The 26,269-nt window shown below is 41.5% G+C and overlaps 1 protein-coding gene across 1 annotated transcript in view; it reads left to right on the forward strand.

Moving 5' to 3' along the window:
• The window catches only part of LOC124556791 (coiled-coil domain-containing protein 63), a gene marked incomplete at its 3' end in the record, with an annotated part of 232,808 nt that overhangs the window by 120,822 nt on the left and 85,717 nt on the right, over positions 1–26,269 (forward strand). The gene's annotated exons all lie outside the window — the stretch shown is intronic.

Consider the following 26,269-nt stretch of genomic DNA (forward strand, 5'->3'; position numbering starts at 1 on the left):
CTACCACAGGTGCCATAGACACCCAGGTAAATTTTCCACACAGCCTGCGTCCGTCGAGTGGTGCATGTTTCGAGTAGCCATTTTCCTGGATGTAATGATTATTTTGGACATGTTATTGAAATTTTTAGAGCTCTTCCTGCTCGGAGCAGCGACAATCCAATGGTGGAAAGATAATTTTTAAATATTATTCCAATAACTACGCCAAATTAGAAATATTTTCAAAGACATTGCGTCAAGGTTCAGGCCATAACTGTGTAAGACGGTGGTAGATAAACACAGCATAAAGCAGGTTTTGGTATTATGCTACCAATCAACAACGAAGTACCGGGAAAATTTAAGGGTTTATTTTGAGCCTATTGCAACAAACAGCCCAAAACCTGAGCAAGTAAGTTACCATTTTCGTATATGTGTTACATACCCCGAATCACACTTGAATCGCGACAGTTCCTTACGAAATACTGTCAAGCTGTCCTCAAGTTTAATTTAGAAGTAGATAAAATTCCCACCTGACACTGTGTAGACGAGTCACGAATGAATGGATTTCCAGAAAAAAAGTCAGGTACAGGAAAATTTAGTGAGAACAGAGACTACCGGATTTGGAAGACATTGCATTTAAAATCGTTGAAGATTAGTGGCGGAATGCAAGTTTCATTCTTTTAATAGGATCGCATCGACTTTCCGATCTGTCACTTACCAAAACTGGCCTAACATTCTGTTTCAGGTGTATTCATTATCAATGGGAGTAAAAAGCTACGAAAGGAAGAAGAAATGGTAAATCCAATTAGTGAGTATAAAACTCAGTTTGTGGTGTTGATAAAGTGAAAAGAGCTGACAGATTTCACGCTGATATAGTAAGATGATCGATGTAAGAAATGCCTTTATTGACTAAGAGCGTTAACTTATAAACGGTTAGTACTTCAACTGAATTAAATCTACTGATCAACGGTTATGAAATCACTGAAGATGTAATGACACAAAATGGTATTAGTGTAAATAGTTTAGACATGCTAGATCTGCAGTATGGTGAATATACTGTAACAATGGAAAACAATATCTGAAAAAGTAAAGAATTTTTATCTAAGGATGACCATTATTAAAGCAAGTCCATCTCATAAATATCGGTAGTTAGTAGGACCATAAACCGAGCCAGCGTCTTAGATTGTCTATCAGATAGTGTCATCATTTACTATTTAGTGAAACCAAAGTAAGATCAACATGAATTACAGAACCATTTAGGTGAGACATCTGAAGTCCACGAAAAGTGAAAATTGCACTTCAACAAAAGAAAAGAAAATGAAGTTATCCACGTGAATACTGTTGTGACTTGGCAAGACAGCCAAGTCACCATGAGAGGAAGCCGAAAGGCACGCGTTAAGCTCACGCAGACTGGCGTGAGGTCTGGAACAGTTAAGGGAATTTTTAGTAGCAAATAAAGTACGTAGTTGATGTAATACTTAACTTTAATCCATAAGTGGTGTACATCGCTCTTGACGGTACATTAATAATAAGCTCAATATAAAATGGTAATGGCGCCTTGCTAGGTCGTAGCAAATGACGTAGCTGAAGGCTATGCTAACTATCGTCTCGGCAAATGAGAGCGTAATTTGTCAGTGTAGCATCGCTAGCAAAGTCGGCTGTACAACTGGGGCGAGTGCTAGGAAGTCTCTTTAGACCTGCCGTGTGGTGGCGCTCGGTCTGCAGTCACTGACAGTGGCGACACGCGGGTCCGACTATACTAATGGACCGCGGCCGATTTAAAGGCTACCACCTAGCAAGTGTGGTGTCTGGCGGTGACACCACAAATACTAATAGAATTACTTTGAACTCCTATCATACAACTTAGTCTTAGGACTAGACAACTAAGACTTAGGAATGATCGTAGAGTAAACGTGTGGGAAATGCCACGGGTACGATAAAAAAAAGTGGGAATGGCAGCTAATAAGGCTGCGGTACTACGCTGGTCCCACAACATTTTAATTCATTCTTAATTACTAGATGTGCATTCTGTTAGCAAAAGGGTGAATGGCCTTTCAGATCATGATGCACAAATTTTAACACTAAAAGGCTTTTGTACTCAAACAAACGATGTAGGAAAGTTGATTCAACAGCAATAGAGAGTTTTCCATACTTCGTCAAGGAAAAAGAGTGGCAGGATGTTTATAGTACCCATAAAATAGATGGCAAATATAATGCTTTGCTTAACACATTTCTCATGTTCTTTGAGAGCTGCTTTCCATTAGAACATTCTAAACGCAGTACTAGCAGTAAAAGCCAGCCAGGATGGCTGACTAGTGGGATAAGGATATGTAAAACAAAGCGGGAATTATATCAAAATGTTAGAAGTAGTCACAACAAGCTACAGTAGCTCATTACAAACAGTACTGTAAGATGCTTAAAATGTTATAAGGGAGGCAAAGAGTATTTGGTATGCAAGTAGAATAGCTAATTCACAGGATAGAACTAAAACCGTATGGCCAGTTGTGAAGGAAGTGTTTAGTCAGCAGCTCAAGGTCGGCGATATAAAGTCAGTTCGAGGTAAAAATATTTCTGTTACTGATAAATCAGGTATACGTACAGTATTTAACAATCATATTCTCAGCATTGTTGGTGAATAAAAAAAAAATTAATTTCCACAGGGAATCATATAACTCTCTTGGCAAATGCCTTTGCGAGATTGATGTCTGAAGTACTCCTCTGTGATACAGACAAGGGGGAGATTGAGTCAATAATTAAATCACTGAAGACTGAGGAATCTCATGGATGTGATGGAGTGCCTAGCAGAATATTAAAGTACTGTGCTGCACATGTTAGCCCTGTATTTAGTGATATTTGTAATTTTTCCTTTAGGAATGGTCCGTTCCATAAACGACTAAAGTACTCAGTAGTAAAGCCGCGTTATAAAAAGGGAGGCTGGGATAATGTAGACAATTTTAGACTTATTTCTCTGCCACCAATGATTGCTAAAGTTATTAGAAAAGCTGTATACCGGATAATTGATTATTTTAAGTCACACGATATGCTATTAAATGTATAGTTCGGCTTTAGACGTCGTTTAACAACTGAAAATGCTATATTCTCTTTTCTCTGTGAGGTACTGGATGGGTTAAACAACGCTAGGCATACTTTTTGATTTAACTAAGGCGTTTGAGTGTGTTGATCACAAAATATTGCTCCAGACGTTGGACCATTACAGAAGACGGGGAGTAGCTCACAATTGGTTCACTTCTTACTTTAACAACGGACAGCAAAAGCTCATCATTCACGGTGTTGAGAATGACTGTGATGTGGGGTCTGAGTGGGGTACGGTCAAGTGGGGGATGCCCCAGGGATCAGTGTTGGGGCCACACCAGTTCCTTGTTTACATAAATGATATGCCCGCTAGTGTTATGGGTACCTCTAAAATATTTCTGTTTCCTGATGACACTAGCTTGGTAGTAAAGGATGTTAGGTGCAACTTTGGCTCGGTTTCTAAGAGTGCAGTTCATGACCGAAATTCGCAGCTTGTAAGAAGTAAACTAAAGCTAAATCACAGAAAGACTCAGTTTTTACAGTTCCTAACACACAGTACAACAAAACCTGACGTTTTAATTTCACAGAATGGGCATATGATTTGTGAAACTGAACAATTCAAATTTCTGGGTGTTCAGATAGATAGTAAGTTGTCGTGGATAGCCCACGCTTAGGATCTTGTTCAAACACTTCATGCTGCCATTTTTACTGTTCGAACAGTACCTGAAGTGAGTGATCGTTCGACACGAAAATAAGTCTGCTTTGCTTATTTTCATTCGCTTATGTCGCGTGGTATTATATTTTGGGATAAATCTTCCCATTCTATAAGGATATTTTTGGCTGAGAAACAGGCGATTCGGGCAATAAGTGGTGGTAAGTTCAGGAACCTCTTGTCGACCCCTGTTCACGAGTCTGGGCTTTTTGACGCTGGCCTCTCAATACGTATATTACTTACAGTCATTTCTTGTTAACAATATTAGCTTACTTCCAAGAATAAGCAGCTTTCACTCAGTTAATATTCGGCATTTTGATCGCACTTCCTTAACTCTTGTGCAGAAAAGTGTGCAGTATACTGCTGCATCCATTTTCAATAAGCTACCACTAGAATTAAAAAATCTTAGCAGTAATCCACGCGGTTTCAAATCAAAACTGAAGAATTTCCTCATGGGCCACTCCTTCTATTCTGTCGAGGAGTTCCTCGAAAAATTAAGCTGATTCTTGTTGTATTGTTCAAAATAGTTCAAATTGCTCTGAGCACTATGGGACTTAACATCGGAGGTCATCAGTCCCCTAGAACTTAGAACTACTTAAACCTAACTAACCTAAGGACATCAGACACATCCATGCCCAAGGCAGGATTCGAACCTGCGACCGTAGTAGTCGCGCGTTTCCGGACTGAAGCGTCTAGAACCGCTCGGCCACCGCGGCCGGCTTGTTGTATTGTTTACTCCATTTACTTAAAGTTATAGCTTGACTTTTTTCTGGTTCATAAACGTTTTATTTTTAGATGTTATTACTTTTATGTTGTAATTTCATGTACTGACACGTTCCATGACCTTGGAGATTTGCTCTTCGATTTGATCCTACGGAACTTCACGTGTAAATAAAGAATAAAACTCGGTGCCTCATCGTGCAGGTGATTAGGAAGGACTTAGGGGGAGGAGTAACAACCTCGTAAGAAGACTATGGCTCATCTCGTCCGGGTGACAGGATCCTGTGACGGCCCCGTGCTGAGATTACAGTAAAGACTTCAACAATATTGAAGGCGGAAAGAATGTATCTTGGAACGGTGGAACTAGCGGTAGAAACAACACAAGAAAAAATCCATACTGTAATAAGTGGCAAAGCGGTGGGCGACCGCTCACCAGAGGTGGGGCTGGAAACGTATTCCTCAAAACGAACAGCCTTCAGTAGTATTTTTAGAGGACGTGTTCCCCTAACTAAACAAGTGAACAACTTCAAAAAGACATTATTCGGACTGCAGAAGAAGCTGTTCCTCGTAAAAAGACATGGAAACATGGCTGGTGGCATGACGATTGTGTTGGGTTAATTATAAGGAGATGACGAGCTTGGAATATCTGGAACATAAATTAAAATGATAAGAATAGGGGAAATTTTATAGAAAAAAGGAAACGTGCATTAAAAGGTCTCAAAAAGTGCAGAGTACAACATATGAAAGATCCACTAACGTGGAGTGAGTCATATTTTATGCAGAACAATACAAGATAATTTTATAAAACATTGAAAAGTAGTTAAAAGAAGTACACGCCACCAAGTTGACAGTTTATAGATCCAAAAGCACAGAAGATTGTATATAGTAACACCGAGAACTGCAGAATACTTCCGGACTATTTCAGAGAATTACACAACTTCGGTCCACAAAAAGAGGAATTTCATTTTCATAACGTAACCCAAATACAAACAAACTCAAAGCCTCCATCAATAGAGGAAGTCAGAGAAATCATAAAACAGCTTAAAAAACAAAGCATGAGGAACAAACAATATAGTTGCTGAGTTGTGGAAACACTCTAGTACCAACATTATTCTACGTCTAACAGTAATCATTAATGAAATTTGTACAACAGCTTACGATTAGAGTAACCTTCGGCATTAATACATCCACTGCGTAAAGAAGGAAAGAAAACTTACACTAACAATTATAGACGAATCTCCGTGTTGCCGGTAAGATAATAAATCTTGTCCATGGCATTTTTAAAAAGAACTGAAAGAATACCCAACCTACAACTAAGTGCCTATCACGCAGGATTTAGGAAGGGGTGGTCCTCTGCTGAGCAAATTCTAAATCTAAGGAACATACTATAAATGAGAAAAATCAGGAACTTGAAGTATATGGAATCTTCGGTAGATTTTGAAAAGGAATATGAGTCAGTTGATAGAGATGCACTAATCAACATTATAAATGAATTAGGACTTGACAATAAAGCAACAGAAATAATTAAAGGATTTTGACAAACCTGAGATCGAAAGTAAAATGTATGGGGAAAACGTAAAAAACTTTTGAAATAAAATCAGGAATAAGACAGGGAGGTGGTTTATCACCTCTACTTCCAATTGCGCATTAGAGATGGTAGTGAGAGAATGGGGGAAATCCATCAGTTCTAGAGATGTTCAGCTAGGAAGAAACCCAAGAAAAATCACCATAGGTTGTCTAGTTTTTGCAGATGCCATGACATTAATTACTGACTCGCTAAATAGTGCCAAAGAACAAATCACAGATGTACAGAAAGAAGCAGACTAAAGAGGAGTAAAAATATCATTGGAAAAAACACATTACGTAACACATATCAGTGATGTCCCCAGCCGTAAAATTCAGAACAGTAAAGTTTGTATACCAAATTATTTTAAATACTTAGGAAAATGGATAACAAGAGACACAAAGAAGAGGTATTAATAGAAAATAGAGTACATAAAATGAAAAGGGCATTCCATATGGCAAAAAGACATATCTGCCACTACCATTATTGTTATTACTGTTATTATTATTATTTTTTTATTATTATCACTATTAGTGGCAGTAGCTGTTGTAGCACAAGTACTGCCAGTATTAACTTCATTACTTCATAGTTGGTATTATTTACTCGTATTGTAACTTCAGACACTCAGATAATTTTAATAGCATTTCTCACATTAACATTGCTATTACTTAGATGACTATTATGTAAAAAAGGTACTGTATGTGTAAACTCTGGTCCGATATAAGAGAGGGCCATCAGGCCCTAGTCAGATCAGGTTAAATGAATAATACGAACATAAAAATAAACAAAATATAACAAAATATCTTTGTCATGGAACACAAAACTAAGCCACTATCAAACAATGTTAAGGCCTATATGCAGCGAAAACACTTAAACTAACAAGATTTGGGGAGCTTGTAAAACTGACTTATACTGGGATCGGGAAGCAATAGTAATGTAGACTACAAATTACGATCCAACAGAGAGCTCCATTCGAAAATGAAAAAAACTAAATGATGTAATGAGGAAAAGAAGACTACAATTTTACGGACACATATACCAAATGCATAAAAAAGACTAACCAAGCAGATCTTCAATTTATTAAACAGCTACAAATCAAAACTCACATGGTCCACTGAAATTGACAAAGACATGAAAAACACTGGAACTACAGTGGGCGTAACAGATAACAGAACACTTTTTAGAGAAGCAACACAAAATGCATGATTTCACGAAAGAAAAAGATAACAAAAGAAAGACATGAACCGACGAAGAAAAGAAACGACACTGGCAAAGGAAGAAGGAACTCTGGAACGAACTAAAATTAAACACAAAGAAGCAAAATCAAAGATGCGCCGCCGTATCCTCCAAAAGTTTTTATTTATATAAATAAATAAATAAAGCTGCGGCAGAATCATTTCACGACACTTCAGTGAACATATTTCTTCTCCGAGTGCAAAAATATATTCATGTCCCCGCGTCGAGTGAAATTATCATCACGGAAAAACTAAAGAAATCGGAACTCACACGTAAAGACCCAAGTTTTCACGGTTCCCAACACACTGCTCGAGTTTAGATGATGATGTTCGTTTGTGGGGCGCTCAACATCATGGTCATCCCCCCGTACGACTTACCATTCTTCCCATTTCCAATCTCGCCACATCCCGAAATGATGATAAGATGATGAGGACTACACGAAGACTCGGTCCCCGGGCGGAGAAAATCCCCGACCCGGCCGGCAATCGGATGCAGGACCCCGTGATCCACAGGCAGCGGCGCTACCCACTAGACCACGAGCTGCGGACACGGGATTAGAACGTTAGAAATATAGTTTGAAAGTTGAGTCTTGTACCCTCTGCCAAGCGCTTAACTATAAATAGCAGAGTAATGCGCAGATGTAGAAACACAGTACTTCTACACAAAAAATACATTCCTTTCTCCCGTGTTGTTATGCACAAAATATTTCACAGGTTCTCACGAGTATAGTAAGCGCGTATATATAAACAAAAAATTACACGCAGAGTGCCGACAACACAAGAACACACAACACTACACGGAATACCTACCAACGCAGAAAGGAAACAAAGAGAAAATTTGTGGGGCTGCTTGTAGAAAGCAGACAAATGAATACCTCTGAGAGAACTGAGAACGAAGTCATAAATAATCCAGTCGGCTTGCTGCAAGCAGATCACGCCCATGAAATATTCGAAAAAAAAGAAACAGGTGAAGAAGAGCACAAATTACATACAGTGCCCACTGTGAGAGGCAAACATATCTTAAGGAAAGAAAGTAGCAGCCACAGATCGAAGGTAAAGGCCGTATGAAGAAACTAACGTTTTACTGTTGTCACGCGAGTCGTATTGTAATTTAATATTATTCACGAATGAGGCCAATACGACCACGCGAGGTACTATCCATTAATGTCGCTTTTTATGGTTGGCCTTCCTTTGTCTCCAAATTTGTTTCATCCTTTCAGGATGAAGTCTCTTTCTTTCATCAGACCACGGTGTTCCAGTTCGTTACCCATAAAATATGTCTTCGTTTTTTCATGTCACCATGTATGTCGGTGTGTTCTTCTATTTCCTTATTACTTCTCAGCCTATTAGTTTCTCCATCAGTAGTTTTGGGGCCTAATATTTTCTTTCTTTTCAATTTCTTCAATATCACTCTTTCTGTTTAAAATTAAAGTTTCTGATCCTCAAAGACATTCAGGTTTGATTACAGTGTTATAATGCTTATGTTTACTGGATTTAGAAAGTGATTTTTTGTTATAAGTGTTTTGTGTTAATCTGAATGCAGTTGCCATTTTTTGACAGCGAACTTCATTTGCAGCTTTTTCCAGACCGTTTTCTTCTATGATTTCTCCCAAGTATACAACTGAGAAACCCTTTTTACCTTTCCATATTTCTTGTTCAGAAACTTTGGCGCTAGTTTGTTGCATGTCATATATTCCGTTTTTCCGAATGATGTTTGTAGTCCTACTTTTTCTGTAACTTCTTTAAGAACTTCAATCTCTTTTTGAGCTATGGTAATACCCCTACTTAAAACTGCAAGATCATCTGCAAATGTGAGGCAATCTGCTCTAATAATTTTTCTACCAAACTTGACTGATTGATCTGTGTTTTGATTCTACTCTTGCTGTCACCAGTCTTTATATAAAATGGCTCAGAAATTTTTCAGATGAATTTGATTTTAGAGCTAGTGTCGGTTAACCTTTCCTTAATCAGTGTTAGAGTTTTATTATCTAGCCCTGTTCCTTTAAAATTTCGAAGAGAGACTCATGATCAACTGAGTCGTAGGTCTTTTTAAAATCCAAAAATGCACATACAATTTTGTTACCAGAATACCTTTGGTGCCTAAGGATTAGTTTTAATTTAAGACTTTGTTCCAGACAGGATCTGTTTGGTCTAAAACCTGCTTGATATTCGCCAGCTGTAGGTACTAACTGTTCTTGGGCTCGATCAAGTAAACATTGCTAGAGAATTTTATATGTGACCGGGAGAAGAGAGATTCCTCGGTAATTATTAACTTCGGTTCTACCCCTTTTTATGAAATGGATGAATTATGGCAGTTTTCGAGTCCTTAGGTATTTTCTCAGCTTGCCAGATATGTCCTGTTCCATGAGCGACCTCTTTTATTGTGTTAGGGCCAGCTGATTTTTGTAATTCTGCAATTCTACCGTCTTCTCCGAATGTTTTATTGCTTTTAAGTCTCTTAATTTGTTTAGTTACTGCGATTTCGCCAGGTGTTAGGTTTGTGTTATTAATTTGCTATGGTTGAAATTTATACGCTGGTTCTGGACAGTTTAATAGATTTTCAAAATAATTAGCAAATTTCTTACAATTTTTCTGGTTGTTAAGAGCCACACCGTCATTTTTTTTTGAAGCAAAGACTGAGGATGGTAACCGATTAGTCTTGTTTTGAGTCTTTTATAAAAGTTTCTTGTATTGTTCTTTTGGAAGTCTTTTTCAATTTCTAAAAGTTGGGCATTTTCGTAATTTATTTCAGTCTGTCGCATCGATTTAGATGTTTCTTTTCGTACAGTTACAAAGGTGTTGTAAGTGTTTTCAGTTTTGTTACTATTCCAATTTTTGAGTGCCTCATGCCTAGAATTAACTGCTGTTTCAGAATACGCATTCCACCAAGAGTGTTTTTGTTTATTTCGAAGCGGAATTAAATTTTGGGCTGTTTTAAAGAACTTTTCTTTCAGGCTTTGCCAATTGTTGGACTATTTTTTGTCACGTTCGCTTGTTAGAGCCGGGATTATTTTAGCAGTGTCATTTTTTGGGATAAAATTTTTTGTTTTGAAGAGGTTTTAAGGTTGAAGTTTTGCTTTTATTCACGTTAAATACTCGCCAAAATAAATATTAGCCCCTTTCCTAACTTGGGCATTTAAAATTTCTCTGTAGTTATGGTACAAAATTGCTACATGATCGATTTGAAATTTCCCAATAACTGCGTTGGGTGTCCGGCAAGTTTTTTTGTTTAGAAGGATGCTTTTTAAAATGTGTTGACATTATTTTAAGGTTAAATTTAGGCACTTTTCGACAAGTCTTTCGCCACTTTGGTTTGTCCATCTATGCGCAGCAAATCCACCCACCGTTTTCTCATAATTTTTCTCTTTAGCTAATTGAGTATTAAAATCACTCATTAAAATTTTGACATGGGTTGAGGGAATTTTCAAGGTCATGCTTTCTAACGATTCCCAAGCTTCATTTACTTCTCAGGTGTTTTACGGTTATCGTTATTGACGTGCATATGGGCATAAATTAAAGTGTATGCTTTATTTGAACATTTAAGGTAAACTGTCATTAGTCTGTTATTAATGAGTTTTACCCCGGTTATTGAATTTAAAAAGCCGGCCGCTGTGGTCGAGCTGTTCTAGGTGCTTCAGTTCTGAACATCGCTGCTGCTACGGTCGCAGATTCGAATCCTGCCTCTGGTATGGGTGTGTGTGACGTCCTTTGGTTAGTTAGGTGTAAATAGTTCTACGTCTAGGGAACTGATGACCTCAGATGTTTAGTCTCATAGTGCTCAGAGCCATTTGAACCATTTTTTTGAATTTAAAATATTTTTGGAGATTGCAAAAGCAACTCTCAGGTGCGGTGTACTGTCAAGTGTTCTTTCATGAATTTCACTTTTAAATTGACTATAGTTGCCTAAATTCATGACGTTATTGTCCGTCATTCTTTTTTCTTGAAGTGCCAAAATTTGAATCTTCTCTTCCTTCAATGTAGTTCCCAATTTATGAATTTTACTTGGTTGCGTAAGTGTTTGCGTGTTAAGTGTTGCAAAAACTTTATTTGTTTTGGTTTTAAGTTGAATAGAGGACTCCGGCTTCCTCTGTTGAATCACACTACATTTTAACCTGGCCGCCCAAGAGTCCGAAAGACTAGTTATGCCTGTAATACTAGCGGTGGACTGACCACCTGAGGTAATATTGTGATTATGATGATTACACTGGGGTCAGGTGGGGTTTAGTAGACTCACTGAGTGGACTCAAAGTGTTAAGAACGGAAGGGTTAGTTCCAGAACATAAATTTCAGCCGCAGAACTGGTGAACAGCGTTGAACAGTTTGCCGCTTGCTACGACACAGACGCAAAGAGTATTTGGTTTTGTTTTGCCTTGGTCCAGGACTGCTCATTCTGTATTCGCAGCTGTCCACCATATCTGACGGAACGTTCAGTATCCGCCACCTGTGGCCCGTCCAATACCCTAGGCAAAGTCGGCTACTTTGACTTTTAGTTACAAAGTCTTGAAGCCTGGACGTACTTTAATATCTTAATAACACAATATTAATTTAACCTACATACTTAATCTAACCTACATACTTAATTCCCACAGCAAAATGTGGTGACGTGGATGCAGTAAAGAATACCGAGCGGGCTGCTGGAATTTGGAATAGCGTCAGTGCATAATAACGCGAGGCTTTGTGGTCCGAATACTACCTCTGTTACTGGGTTGGTGCGTGTGTTATTCAAACTGGAAAAACTAGGTTGCATATCTTTGTCGCTGTGCCAAAGTACTTGGCTTCACTGGATTTAGCTGTCAGGTCTGTCACACCTAAGAGGTGACGTTAGCAACATTAAGCAACACATAAGGCTTATTTTAAACTTTGCTTTCCTAGCAGAGTTTAAAATAAGCCTTATGCATTGCTTAATGTTGCTAACGTCACCACCTCCGTAGCGTAGCGATAGCGTTACCGCCTACCACACAGGGGGCCGGGATTGGATTCCCGGCAGGGGAGTTGTGTGTCTTTCATGATCATTGACTCGCAAGTCGCAGATGCGGCGTCAACTAAAGAGGACTTGCAATACGACGGCTTGAAATCCCCCGCATGGGGCCTACCGGCGAACAATGCCATACAATCATTTCATTTTTTCCCTTTTTTTCTGCCACTCTCATCTAAGATTTTCGAAGCCTACTGAATTTTTATGATTGGCCTGTGCTAAATCTCCCGAATTTATATTTTAGTGAACTTTAAAAACGCGTTATATTAAAAATATTTTTATTTAAATAATTATTTTCTGCTTTTTAGTCTTGCGTGTGTCAAATTTTGCAGTCCATTTCAGACATTTCGACGCGATTACAACAGGGACGTGTGGTAATTTAAGAATCATTTCAGTTTCTCTTTACGCGGTTCAATACATTGCTTCCTCACACGAATATCTCACGAAAAGTCCTCGAACGTACAAAATCAGAGAGAATCGATCTCGCACAGGGACTTACCAGCAACCATACTTACCACGAAACATTCGCAAGTGGAACAGGGAAAGAGGGAAATTGCAGAGGTACACAACGTACCTTCCGCCACACACCAGAGACGAAGGCGGCTTAATATTGTATTGTCATCAAGTTATGATCTACGTTGAAAGTTTCAGTTCTCAAACTCGTCGGGAAATGATAGTGGTAAACTATGTACCTTCCACCCCACTCCAGACATGAAACGGAGTTAATGAAAACCTTATATGATCGAGAGGCATTGTTGCCCGGGAAGCGTCTCCGGGGTGTTCGGCCGCAGGTACCAAGTCTCATTTCAGGTGACGCCACATTGGGCGACTTGGGCGTCGGTGATCATGAGATAATGACAACACAAGACCAAGTCCAAGGGCGGAGAAAATCTCCAACCCAGCAGAGAATCGAACCCGGGCCCGCTGCATGGCACGGAAGTTAGTTACCACTCACCTAAGCAGGCGGACGGGATGTTTATTTTTCATTGTCATCCAGTTCTAAGCTATGTTGAAAGTTTCAAGTCTAGTTCGTCGAGAGGGTGATTTAATATTAGTTCTATAATTTGTACCGAACAAACATACAAGAATGCTACCTAAAAAGAAGTGTTAAAATAGTCCGCACTGTAATACAACACTAAAAGAAAAATAGTGTATCTATTTAGCTAAACTACCGTCTTCATAAAGCCTATGTCTCTATAAAACATCGAACTATAAAACATCTTTACATCAATCAAGTGTCGTCATAACAATATCATTATTCAGGTTGGTTATAATTAAACTTTCGCTACTTTAGCCAGTGTAGACAGAAAACTGACGTTCAGAGTGTGTGCTGCAGGATCTGATTTCTTAATAACGACGGTGTCATGGCTTGCCGTTAGGCGCCGGTGCTGGTACGGCGACGTAGGGTTGAAACGCAAGCATCAGTGTGCTTTACAACTGCAGACAGTCAGCATGGATCTGGACAAGGTGAACAGGACTTTATTCGTAAAACTACTTTTTCAAAACAACAGCAATAGTGCTGCTACCCTTCGTGAGTATCGTCGCATTAAAGGTATACAGAGAGGTTCTCCTTTCTCACCGGGGATGAAGGACATGATTTGGAAGTACGAATTAACTGGCCATTTAGGAATTGGTTCTGGGAGAGGCCAACGGCCAATTCTGCCACAAATTGTTGAAGTTACTGTGACCATAGCTGACGATGCTGGACGCAATGTGCGTTCTTCAAGCAATGCAAGATCCGTGTTACGACGGCTGAACACTCTATGATATCTCAAGTGCGGTTACAGGCTGTCGTGAATGCCGACGGTACTCAAATTGAGCAACGTTTGTAACCTGGGACGTAAACGTGTTACAGATTTAACGAATGTTTCCCTCTTCTGTGGAAATTAAAATGTGTTTAGTTTTTGCCTTATTGATGATGATGTTTAGTTTGTGGGGCGCTCAACTGCAGGGTCATGAGCGCTCGTAGAAAGTCCTAATTTTTACAGAGCAAAATTTTTGTACACAGTCCAGTCTAACCACAGTCACGAATGACGATGATGAAATGATGATTACAATACAAACACCCAGTCTCCGGGCAGAGAAAATCCCCTACCCGGCCAGGAATCGAACCCGGGACCCCGTGATCCAGAGGCAGTAACGTTATCCTCCAGAAGAGCACGAGCTGCGGATTAATGACTTATTCGTTAATGCTCTTCCGCATATTCTTACAGATATTTCCACCAATTTTCATTGTCACAAGATCACTCGTTTTTCTTGGGTACCGTCTCAAGTAGCGAAAATTTCATTATAACCATTCTGAGCATTAAAAACACAAAAAATAATTATTTTCGGAAAGAAATAAAGCATCCAGTGGCGCAGTGTGGTACGTAAACTTTGCAACCCCTAGCTAACGATCTTTGGCCACAAATACAGTTTCATGTTTATCCAAGCAAGAGTCCATCAGTACGCTGGGGCTACCGTCCGTGCTGCTCAGCGTCTTGTCCACACTGTGTCGCAGTTTATCGACCATCCACGGCGGCAATGCTGTACGTCTGTAAATGCTGATACCACTTTAAGTCCATATATAGGTAGAGTATCTCCAACATAAAACAGGAAGTCAAGTACATTAAACATATCATCGTGCTAAAGTCCCCATCATCTTAAAATCAATTCTCAATTCAATTACGTAAAACTTAGTAAACTGTGGGGCATATTAGACTAAATACTATACATTTGCGTACGATAGTATTGAATACGTATGTTGATCACGGGAGTGAGAGGGGGAGAAGGGGGCAGACAAAAGGGAAGGACTTTCAAATGGTAGAGCACAGCAATCAGTTCTCGTTTTCTTTCAGGTTTTATTAGGTAAAGTTTTCGGCGAGTGCCTAGCCATTATCAATGCACTGTTTCATGGTATCAATGCATGTCCTAATACGTCAGTCCCCTGTTGTTCGCAGGCCGGGGTGGCCGAGGGGTTCTAGGCGCTACATTCTGTAGCTGCGCGACCGCTACGATCACAGGTTCGAATTCTGCCTCGGGCATGGATGTGTGTGATGTCCTTAGGTTAGTTAGGTTTATGTAGTTCTAAGTTCTAGGGGACTGATGACCATAGATGTTAAGTCCCATAGTGCTCAGAGCCATTTGAACCCTGTTGTCCGGGCTTCTGTCATATAGTCTTGAACGAAATGTGACAGAAGCCCGAACAGCAGGGGACTGATGTATTAGGACATGCATTGATACCATGAAACAGTTCCTTGATAACGGCTAGGCACTTGCCAAAATCTACATTTGCCTAATAAAACAGCGGTTCCCGTCAGATCACCCAAGTTAAACGCTGTAGAATTCGGCTAGTACGTGGATGGGTGACCATACGCTCTGCCGAGAGCTGTTGGCAAGCGGGGTGCACTCAGCCCTTGTGAGGCCAACTGAGGAGATACTTAATTGAAAAGTAGCGGCTCCGGTCTCGTAAACTGACAAAACGGCCGGGAGAGCGGTGTGCTAACCTCATGCCTCTTCATATCCACATGCACTGGCGCCTGTGGGTTGAGGATGACACGGCGGCCGGTCGGTACCGCAGGACCTTCATGGCCTGTTCAGGCGGAGATTTTAGTTCATTTTTTAGTGTTTGACACACTTACTTGGGTAGCGACTGCGCGCCAGTTGTAAGGGCTACCTATGCACAATATACCATACGTATCCTGTCGTAGAGGGAAACATTTTGGAAATTTCTCTTCCATTGTTGTTCTAACTAAGTCCTAGAATTTTTTGATCGTAGTGTGGTCTGAGGATGGAGCTGTGTACCGAAACCAGTAGCCAATAGATAAATATAAACAACTGCGAGTGTAGACCAAAACATATATTATTTGTGAAGTTTATTGGTTTCTATTCCAACCGACTGTATGTCGACAGTGTGTTCCGCATTCTGCTCGTTGCTTTTAAGGCTTTCCTTGGTGTCCCTAAACTGCTCCAGGCTTGAAAATCAAGCAAAATTGATGTTACTGCAAAACACGTGGCTACTTAATTGTAAATTGTGCTTATGGTGTTCACTTCAATATATGATACAGTATATACGATTGTAAATGGTGCTTTGTATTTCCTCGTAAAATATATAGAAACAAAGTTCAGAGATTGAAAAGTGCTGTGACTAGTTCACATTTCTCGTTTTCAAAACCATTAGAAATCCCTTGCTGGCTACAGGGATAGTACATATTTTTTTAAAAATTGTAATTAAAATCTGTTGCTTCGTAACTAACATTGACTTTATTTACAATTCACTTCGGTTTATGATAAGGTTGGCCAAAGAGTTTTTCTGCACAGCCATCTTGAATATTCCGAGATCCCAATGCACATCAGCTCCTTACATCATTTTAAAGTCCAGTAAAAGCAATTGATAATATTGGTTTGTTGGCCGTAACAGTAGTAGATTAGTGTTATTTCCTACTCGAAACTCTCTCTGCATCTGAGAACATCAGTTCCAGTCTTCCAATGACAGAAGTTCCAGAATGGCCGGCCGGAGTGGCCGTGCGGTTCTAGGCGCTACGGTCTGCAGCGGAGCGACCGCTCCGGTCGCAGGTTCGAATCCTGCCTCGGGCACGGATGTGTGTGATGTCCTTAGGTTGGTTAGGTTTACTTAGTTCTAAGTTCTAGGCGACTGATGACCTGAGAAGTTAAGTCGCATAGTGCTCAGAGCCATTTGAACCAAGCCAAATTCCGGTTCAAGTGGTTCAAATGGCTCTGAGCACTATGGGACTCAACTTCTGAGGTCATTAGTCCCCTAGAACTTAGAACTAGTTAAACCTAACTAACCTAAAGACATCACACACATCCATGCCCGAGGCAGGATTTGAACCTGCGACCGTAGCGGTCTCGCGGTTCCAGACTGCAGCGCCTAGAACCGCACGGCCACTTCGGCCAGCCCAAATTCCAGAACCTGTGCCACTGCCACTGCCTGAGAACAATAATATCACATGCACCCCTCCCACTGAGGAGTTTAAGCTCACGTGACCAAGATAAAAATTAAAAATAATTTGTATTTTGGCATAAATATCGAATATAAGGCACTGACACGAAGCTAATTTTCAAGATGGTTGTAACAACTTTTGTATCCTACTTACGAATATCAGGAAATTTAGAACAAGCTAATATACACTCCTGGAAATGGAAAAAAGAACACATTGACACCGGTGTGTCAGACCCACCATACTTGCTCCGGACACTGCGAGAGGGCTGTACAAGCAATGATCACACGCACGGCACAGCGGACACACCAGGAACCGCGGTGTTGGCCGTCGAATGGCGCTAGCTGCGCAGCATTTGTGCACCGCCGCCGTCAGTGTCAGCCAGTTTGCCGTGGCATACGGAGCTCCATCGCAGTCTTTAACACTGGTAGCATGCCGCGACAGCGTGGTCGTGAACCGTATGTGCAGTTGACGGACTTTGAGCGAGGGCGTATAGTGGGCATGCTGGAGGCCGGGTGGACGTACCGCCGAATTGCTCAACACGTGGGGCGTGAGGTCTCCACAGTACATCGATGTTGTCGCCAGTGGTCGGCGGAAGGTGCACGTGCCCGTCGACCTGGGACCGGACCGCAGCGACGCACGGATGCACGCCAAGACCGTAGGATCCTACGCAGTGCCGTAGGGGACCGCACCGCCACTTCCCAGCAAATTAGGGACACTGTTGCTCCTGGGGTATCGGCGAGGACCATTCGCAACCGTCTCCATGAAGCTGGGCTACGGTCCCGCACACCGTTAGGCCGTCTTCCACTCACGCCCCAACATCGTGCAGCCCGCCTCCAGTGGTGTCGCGACAGGCGTGAATGGAGGGACGAATGGAGACGTGTCGTCTTCAGCGATGAGAGTCGCCTTTGCCTTGGTGCCAATGATGGTCGTATGCGTGTTTGGCGCCGTGCAGGTGAGCGCCACAATCAGGGCTGCATACGACCGAGGCACACAGGGCCAACACCCGGCATCATGGTGTGGGGAGCGATCTCCTACACTGGCCGTACACCACTGGTGATCGTCGAGGGGACACTGAATAGTGCACGGTACATCCAAACCGTCATCGAACCCATCGTTCTACCATTCCTAGACCGGCAAGGGAACTTGCTGATCCAACAGGACGATGCACGTCCGTATGTATCCCGTGCCACCCAACGTGCTCTAGAAGGTGTAAGTCAACTACCCTGGCCGGCAAGATCTCCGGATCTGTCCCCCATTGAGCATGTTTGGGACTGGATGAAGCGTCGTCTCACGCGGTCTGCACGTCCAGCACGAACGCTGGTCCAACTGAGGCGCCAGGTGGAAATGGCATGGCAAGCCGTTCCACAGGGCTACATCCAGCATCTCTACGATCGTCTCCACGGGAGAATAGCAGCCTGCATTGCTGCGAAAGGTGGATATACACTGTACTAGTGCCGACATTGTGCATGCTCTGTTGCCTGTGTCTATGTGCCTGTGGTTCTGTCAGTGTGATCGTGTGATGTATCTGACCCCAGGAATGTGTCAATAAAGTTTCCCCTTCCTGGGACAATGAATTCACGGTGTTCTTATTTCAAATTCCAGGAGTGTATATACGGTAAAATGGTAGGCTGATGAAGCAGAAGTCCTGGTGGACGTGTGTATTTTCCCTCTTTCATTGTGTAACAAAACTCCGTAACTCCGCTGCTTTGACCAAGTTCAGATAGGTCTTTTGAGGCTTCTAAGTTTCCTCCCGGATCTATATGCTTAGACTCAGTACCAGAAGTTTTAACTTCTCGATACTCTTCATGACAGAACATCCCTACATCGCAAGTACATGCAGACAATTCCGAGAACATATCACAGCGATGCAGTACTGTCTCAGAAATTAGAATGAAATGACTAGTCACCTTCATAATAGTATTTCCAACACTGTGATAAAAGTCGCTCAAAACATGCACGTGGAGCTGCAACTAACAAAATTACGTCAGTTTACAATCAACTTTTCTATGTTGTAGTTACCTCATAATGTATGTATATGACTCACACCCCACACGTCTGGACACTTCGTGCTAGTTTTGGACTATACAAGTAATGAATAAATCTCTCACTACTTCGACAGCTTCACACATCAAAGAAGCAGTTTTTGCAGCCTGGAACTGTAGGAGGTGATTTTAAAGTATAGGATGTGTGCGTCCATCTCGGGTGACCTGTAGCTTGACATTTTCAGTGTTGGCAATGGTGGTGTGCGGAAGAAAGTATAGAATACGTGCAACAAACCAGTTCTATCGCAATCAAAGGGCGCTACTGACATATATAGATAAATATAAAGGGTGAACATTAATACAACAGAAAAACTGCAGGGACGGGTTCATGACTGGAAAACGAGGAAAACAGGTCCTATTAACATGTGTGCGGAAATTGACGGTGTGCGACAACGAATTGTCCTGGAATACGGTACAGAGCTGCATTGCATCCACATCACAACAGAAATTCAAAGCGGCTTCCATTGGATTGCAGGTGATCGGAATAGTAGCGGTTGTCATGCAAGATACACATAATCGTACTTTGGCTTACAGTATGTTGGCGGGCCACGTTCCTGGAGCTTGTACTCGGGTTTGTCTCAATATCCCGTAGGATACGGTCCTCCAGATCTGGAGGCCGCACAATCTGCCGTCTCCCGGCACGTTCGTTTGTCTGAAACCACCCACAATTACACAAATGCCCAGAAAGGACTTGAAATGTTGTGTGGCGTGGTTGGTGTCTGTGAGGGTCTCGTTTTTTTGTGTAGTATAGCCGTACTGCCTCTCGACCGTTTCCATCTACTTGGCCGTACACAAACATCGTCTCGGCTTGTTCCCGACATAAGTGCCGGACCATTCTGTTGCTTACAGTACGCTGCGTCAATCACGCAGCCTGCAGCACTGCGGAAAAAGTCGGTTTGGTTCCAGAGACAAACAAAATAATGTGGAATTTTACTTGCCCATTGGATAGAGCGGTCCAACGTTAGTCTAGTGTGATATTACTTTCAGGGTTATGTCTTAATAGGGACAGTAAACCAGGAGGAATAACCAGTCCTCCAGCAGTTCACTCTACTTGATGTTCACCGTAGGAGGGCTAGAGCCTCCGGTACGTAGTCTATCGGGACATTGCAAGTCCTGAGACAGGTGAAATCGGCTAGTCGTACTTCTGTGAATATGAATGTGCAACTGAGATTTGATATTGGTCATCATGTGATGTGGTTTCTCTTCGTCCAATGAGTACTCGTTTACGAGGAAGATACCCTGTAGTTCTAAACTTTCACCGAAGTATCCAATTACTCTGAATGCTGCTGAGACTCCGGTGTGTGTGTGTGTGTGTGTGTGTGTGTGTGTGTGTGTGTGTGTGTGTGTGTGTTTGTGTTTGTGTGTACTCACATGTGCGCGGGCGTGCTAACGCGCTGCTTGATATACACTTGTAAGCCGCATGCAGATGGGTTCTTTGTGTCATTGTGTTGTAAACTTCACGGAGAGACAACACTCTGCACACAACAGAAGGGAGGACACGTGTGCTTGTTCATATTAAGAATAACTTTTTTCTAATACAGATATTACACTTTTCTCTTGTGGGAAAATCTTGAATTTAGTATACACTTTTCTCTTGTGGGAAAATCTTGAATTTCATTTACACGATATATTCCGATAATGTGTAAGTCACAGATGATAGTGCATGTCACTGTCTGCACTGAATTTATACTGAGACGTGGAAGACTTAAATCCTAACGACATTCCTTATGAAATTTTCTTACACCGCTTCTTGAGCAGGGTTCTTGAACCTATCCTTGACAACATCAGTCGGAATCTTGCTTCACAATACCCAGTGGACCTACTATCTGAAATATTTCTCCAACGCTCAGGTTTTCGACACAGTGTATCTCATATTCAGATTAACCAACAAATGTCGCTTCCTTTCTTTCTCTATAGGCCGAAGAAGCTTAATATTGCGTGAGATGTCTTGGTCTCCTCTTCAACTTCTAAATCGAGGACATGGTGAGCAAATGTCTATTTGAAACTTACTGACATAAAAACTGTGTACTAGACCGGGACCTTAACCTGCTGCAGAGCGTAAATTCAGTCTGGAAACAATCCCCCAGGCTGTGGCTAAGCCTTGTCTTCGCAATGTTCTTTCTTCCAGGAATGCTAGTTCGGCATGTTTCGCAGGAGAGCTTCGGTGACGTTTTGAAGGCAGGAAATGAGTGAGGTACTGACGGAAGTAAAGCTATGAGGAAGGTTAGTGAGTCGTGCTCGGTTAACAGTTGGTAGAGCGTTTGCTTGCAAAAGGCAGAGGTCTCGGCTCCCATACAGTTTTAAATCAGCGTTCCTGCAGAGTGAAAATTGATTCTGGAATACTTTTACTTTCCTGCATATAATTCCTTTGATGCGTATATTTTTTTTTCAGACTGTGTTGAATACGGCGTGCTTCATAATTCGTATTACAGGCTTCTGTGAGTAGTCGAGGGGACTTCGTAAATAAAATTTAGACAGGGACACATGTTCGAAAATTTACCGTTTCGATATAAAATAAGATCGGATCACTTCCAAATTTCCTGCTTTATGGCACACACACAAACTGAGAAGAGGGTGCCATGGTCAGTCCCGATTGTAAATGACATCACATACCATTTTCGTCCGACTGCAACAAAGGCTGGGAGAAACTGCTACTTTCGCAAGTTGACTGTGGTGCTACACGGACACGATACGCACTCGACTTTGAAGGGAACGTCCTTCGTAACACAGAAGAGAATCCGACAATGAGTTCCCGTAACATTTCACATGTCATGGACACTTTTTCAACACGCATGTGCCGCGTGGGGTAGCCACGCAGTCTAGGTGCCCTTTGCTATTGTTCGCGAGGCTTCCCCTGTAGGAGATTCGAGTCCTCCCTCGGACATGTGTGTGTGTGTGTGTGTGTGTGTGTGTGTGTGTGTGTGTGTATTCCCCAAGATTACGTAGTTTATAAGCCTAGGGACCGATGACCTCAGCAGTTTGGTCCCACAGAAACTTACCACAAATTTCCAAACACGCATGTCAGATCCCATTGTCTACGTTGTGTGCGTACAGTAAAGCGGGACAATTGAAAGTGATCCGTTCTGGAAAGTTATTTTACATCCAAACGGTGCATCTGGACGTGGGTTCAAAAAAAAAAAAAAAAAAAAAAGAAAAAAGAAAAAAAAAGAAGGTTCAAATGGCTCTGAGCACTATGGGACTTAACATCTGAGGTCATCAGTCCACTAGAACTTAGAACTACGTAAACCTAACTAACCTAAGGACATCACTCACATCTATGCCCGAGGCAGGATTCGAACCTGCGACCGTAGCTGTCGCGTGGTTCCAAACTGAAGCGCCTAGAACCGCTCGGCCACACCGGTCGGCACATGGGCTCCATGTCAAATCTCTATCTACTGAATCTCCTCAACAACCCAATGAAACTGTGAACCACGCTGTATAATTCGCTATAGCATATAGACTGCCGATAAATACTTACAAATTTGGCTCTATTTCGAAAGTTTTGCAGGAAATACATTGCTGCAATGCGGCTGTCGGCGACAGCTTTTCACGCTACAAGTTCCCATGCATCTATGGAATAAAGAACGGCGATTAGTGATACAGGGTTGGAACAAAAATTTGAAAACACGGTGATAAATGCATGCTTGAACAATAATGAAAAAGCTAGCCGAGCTTGCATGTTGAGTTGCTGTATTTGACCACGAACGGTACCTGCGCAGTGTCCTCAATTACAAGTGTCAGTAGAGGTCAGAGCAGTTTTCTCAATCAATTTGCCCATGAGTGTGCATCGGCCTCGAGATGTATTTTAGCAAACTTAATTTTTGTCGCTTCCGACATTCCTCTCAGAAAACTATATTCACACGCAGCGAGAAAATCAACTGGATGGTATTTTGCATCACTTACAAAACACTTCGTAGTTCCTGAATTAAACCATGGAATATCTAACACAGTAGTAACCTCATTCGCTGCTTAGTAGTTCAATTCTGCCGTCATGTCTTTAAACTGCTGTTCGTGCTGCACAGCTGCTTTATTTAATCTTGATTCCAAATGTTCTCTATTTCTAAGCACCTCTCTTTCATATTCTGCTACTCTACTTAACAAATTGTCAACAGACTTAGTGGTCAATTCCTCAAGTGTATTTTGGCTCTGCAATCAAATTTTCATTTCGCCACCCAGTTCGTCCTGTATCTTCTCCAACTTGTCCCCGAAATTTTTCTCCACTGTGTCGACGACGCTGGTGTTCACCAGGCCGACTTCTTCAGAAATTTTTCCTACATCTGCCCTTATAGCTTCTTGTCTTGACAAAATTATCGCTTCTAGATCTGATTTAATTTTCTTCACGTCAACTTTTACTGTTTCTGCTATACTTGTCTCTATTGAACCTATGTCTGTTTTTATTGAACCTGTCTCTGTATCCAAGATCTCCATTTTAGAGTTAAAGTTTGTCAGAATTTCCCTTACCCGTGCCATAGAACCACCCGCAATTACATCTCCTTCCTCTGATTTCATACTATCTGCTCCACTAATATCGTCCCTCTCAAGGTACCTATTACAACGTTCAGAGTTTGGACTACGTGGCCCACTGACATTATCGGAACCACACATGCTGAGTGATTGCTTAATTGTTAGAAGCTCCATCACTGACAATGACCATGTGGGTTCACACATATTAACGCTATTGACGCATGTACTTAACTTGTGGGTCATGCTGGCTGCTTCTGCTATATTGCTGCTGCCGAAAGTGTGGATGCTGTCGATGAACTGCCGGCCGCGGTGGTCTATCGGTTCTAGGCACGCAGTCCGGAACCGCGCGACTGCTACGGTCGCAGGTTCGAATCCTGCCTCGGGCATGGACGTGTGTGATGTGCGTAGGTTAGTTAGGTTTAAGTAGTTCTAAGTTCTAGGGGACTGATGACCACAGTAGTTAAGTCCCATAGTGCTCAGAGCCATTTGAACCATTTGAATTTTGTCGATGAACTCGAAGTTACCGCCAGTGGCCCGCGTTGCCGTGCCGTGTCACTACGACGCCGTCGAGGTCAGCGCTGCTTGCAGACTCGAACTCAGCACGCCCCTACATAGTCTCCTTCTTCTTTTTTTAAGCTCAGCGGCTAACTTTTGAACACATAACTTTTGCTACCGATTCTGAAGAACGTAACTGGTGCAAAATATTATGCTCAGAGTCCCCACACAAACTGTCTATTATGCAATAGATTTGGGACCTGGATCAAAGAATTGCAATTGCAGTTCTAAAGGGATTAGGCTAATATCCCGACTTCGGCAGTGCAAGGCTCTGTCTTAAAAAGAATAGCTCGATATAGTCACAGGGTCGAGCCGCGCACGTCTCCTTTCATGTCCAACAGCCAATTCGCTGCAAATAATAATCTGTAGCTGTGATCCAGCAGTCAAATAGTCTATGCATTGGCTAGAATTGTGAGTTAATCAAGTACATAAAAATATAAAATAAAAGATAGACAAATAATTGAATAAAGAGGGTTCTATTCTAACGTCTGTAATTGATGAAGACAACAGAAAATTATGCTGAATTATGTTTATTCAAGAAAGAACATCTCAAATAAACGAGAAGTGGTCCTACGATATTCAGTTAAAATACAGACAGAAAATAGCAGTAAAGTTACTTTGATAACGTTACGAGAATGGCAGCAAAATCTCCACACATAAGTCATCAAAGTTTCTCGAAAACCAAGTCCATTGCGTAATCACAATACACGCAATATTCAACAGCTCAAAACAGTTCAGAGTTCTACATCATCATTCACAAATTAACACACACGATACGAACAATAGTAAGTCATACTCTGTCGATTCTCAGTTCCATAAACCAAGGGGCAAAAGCTATCCTACTCTGGAGCACATTCAAACCTTTCGAATTATAAGTGTTGCGCCACTGTTCAACTCTCATTGGTTGAAGGGCATCCCCCTCAAAAATAAATCGTTCTCAAACACTGTAGACATGATTTGACTCACTTGACCCCTTTCCAGCAGTAATAATATATTATAACAATGTTTAAAGAAAAGGAATGTTATAAACATTCTGTAACACACAGATAATTCACAATAATTGTAAATAAAGGTTTGTTCATAAATAAATATTCTAGTATTTTTGTGGAAGTGCGCTCACGTTAAATGACAACAGATTGTCGTTAGATACTTTTTAAACAATTATTTATGCCATCTTGACAGAAGAGTCTATTGGTTAACTTTTCAATTGTGGCGTCCACTGCCACACGCGATTGAGTACTTTTAATTTAGCACAGTTTTTTAACAGCACTTGCAACCAACATTTGAAAAAAGTTACTGGCAAAATAGTAACCGGTATGCCAAAATGTGAGGTACTGATGCTGTGTTCATTTGCTGCGTAAATACGATGTTCTGACAAACATTTACACAATGAAAAAGATATAAAAAACGTCGTAAGTCAATAAATAAAGTAGATACAGGTACATAGCTTCCAAGAATGACAGATACAGTGCTATGCTATCATCTGAAATATCGGTTGTTGAAATCGCATGGAGCGATTAAAAGTTTTTAATTCACAGGGACTTTGTGAAAAATGTTTATTCCCTGGTGATATTAACTTCTGTAGTTTTAAAGATATTGAGACACTGTAGTGTCACTGGATGTGCCTCATTTGTCTGAGATCGCAAATGTATTCCGATTGGCATCAATATTTGATGTGAGTCACTATCGAATCTCAAAGAGTTCTGTAATTTCGCCATTTTTAAGAAAGTCTGAGACTCAACCATTTCCTGGAGCATATTCTCCACAGACAATGCGAGCATCAGCAATCCAAATTCCTAGCTCTGGCGTTTACCCGTTTCCGGCGACACGCTCATTGTCTCTGCACGTGGCTAGCCGCAAACCTTCAACTGCCCGGCCTGGCCGCGTCGCGTCCTGTGACCTGTGCCCGCTAGCGTTCATCCATGCACTAAATTCAGTCTACCTCGAAGGAGTTGTAGCTGGCCCATTAGCTCACCTAGATACGCCTAAAGTTACAGTATCCACCAGATTCCTCAAGTGTCTGGGTCAAACAACTAGAGGAAAGTGTCAA

This window comes from Schistocerca americana, chromosome X (genome assembly GCF_021461395.2).
Source record: "Schistocerca americana isolate TAMUIC-IGC-003095 chromosome X, iqSchAmer2.1, whole genome shotgun sequence".
In the NCBI taxonomy this organism is placed as follows: domain Eukaryota; kingdom Metazoa; phylum Arthropoda; class Insecta; order Orthoptera; family Acrididae; genus Schistocerca; species Schistocerca americana.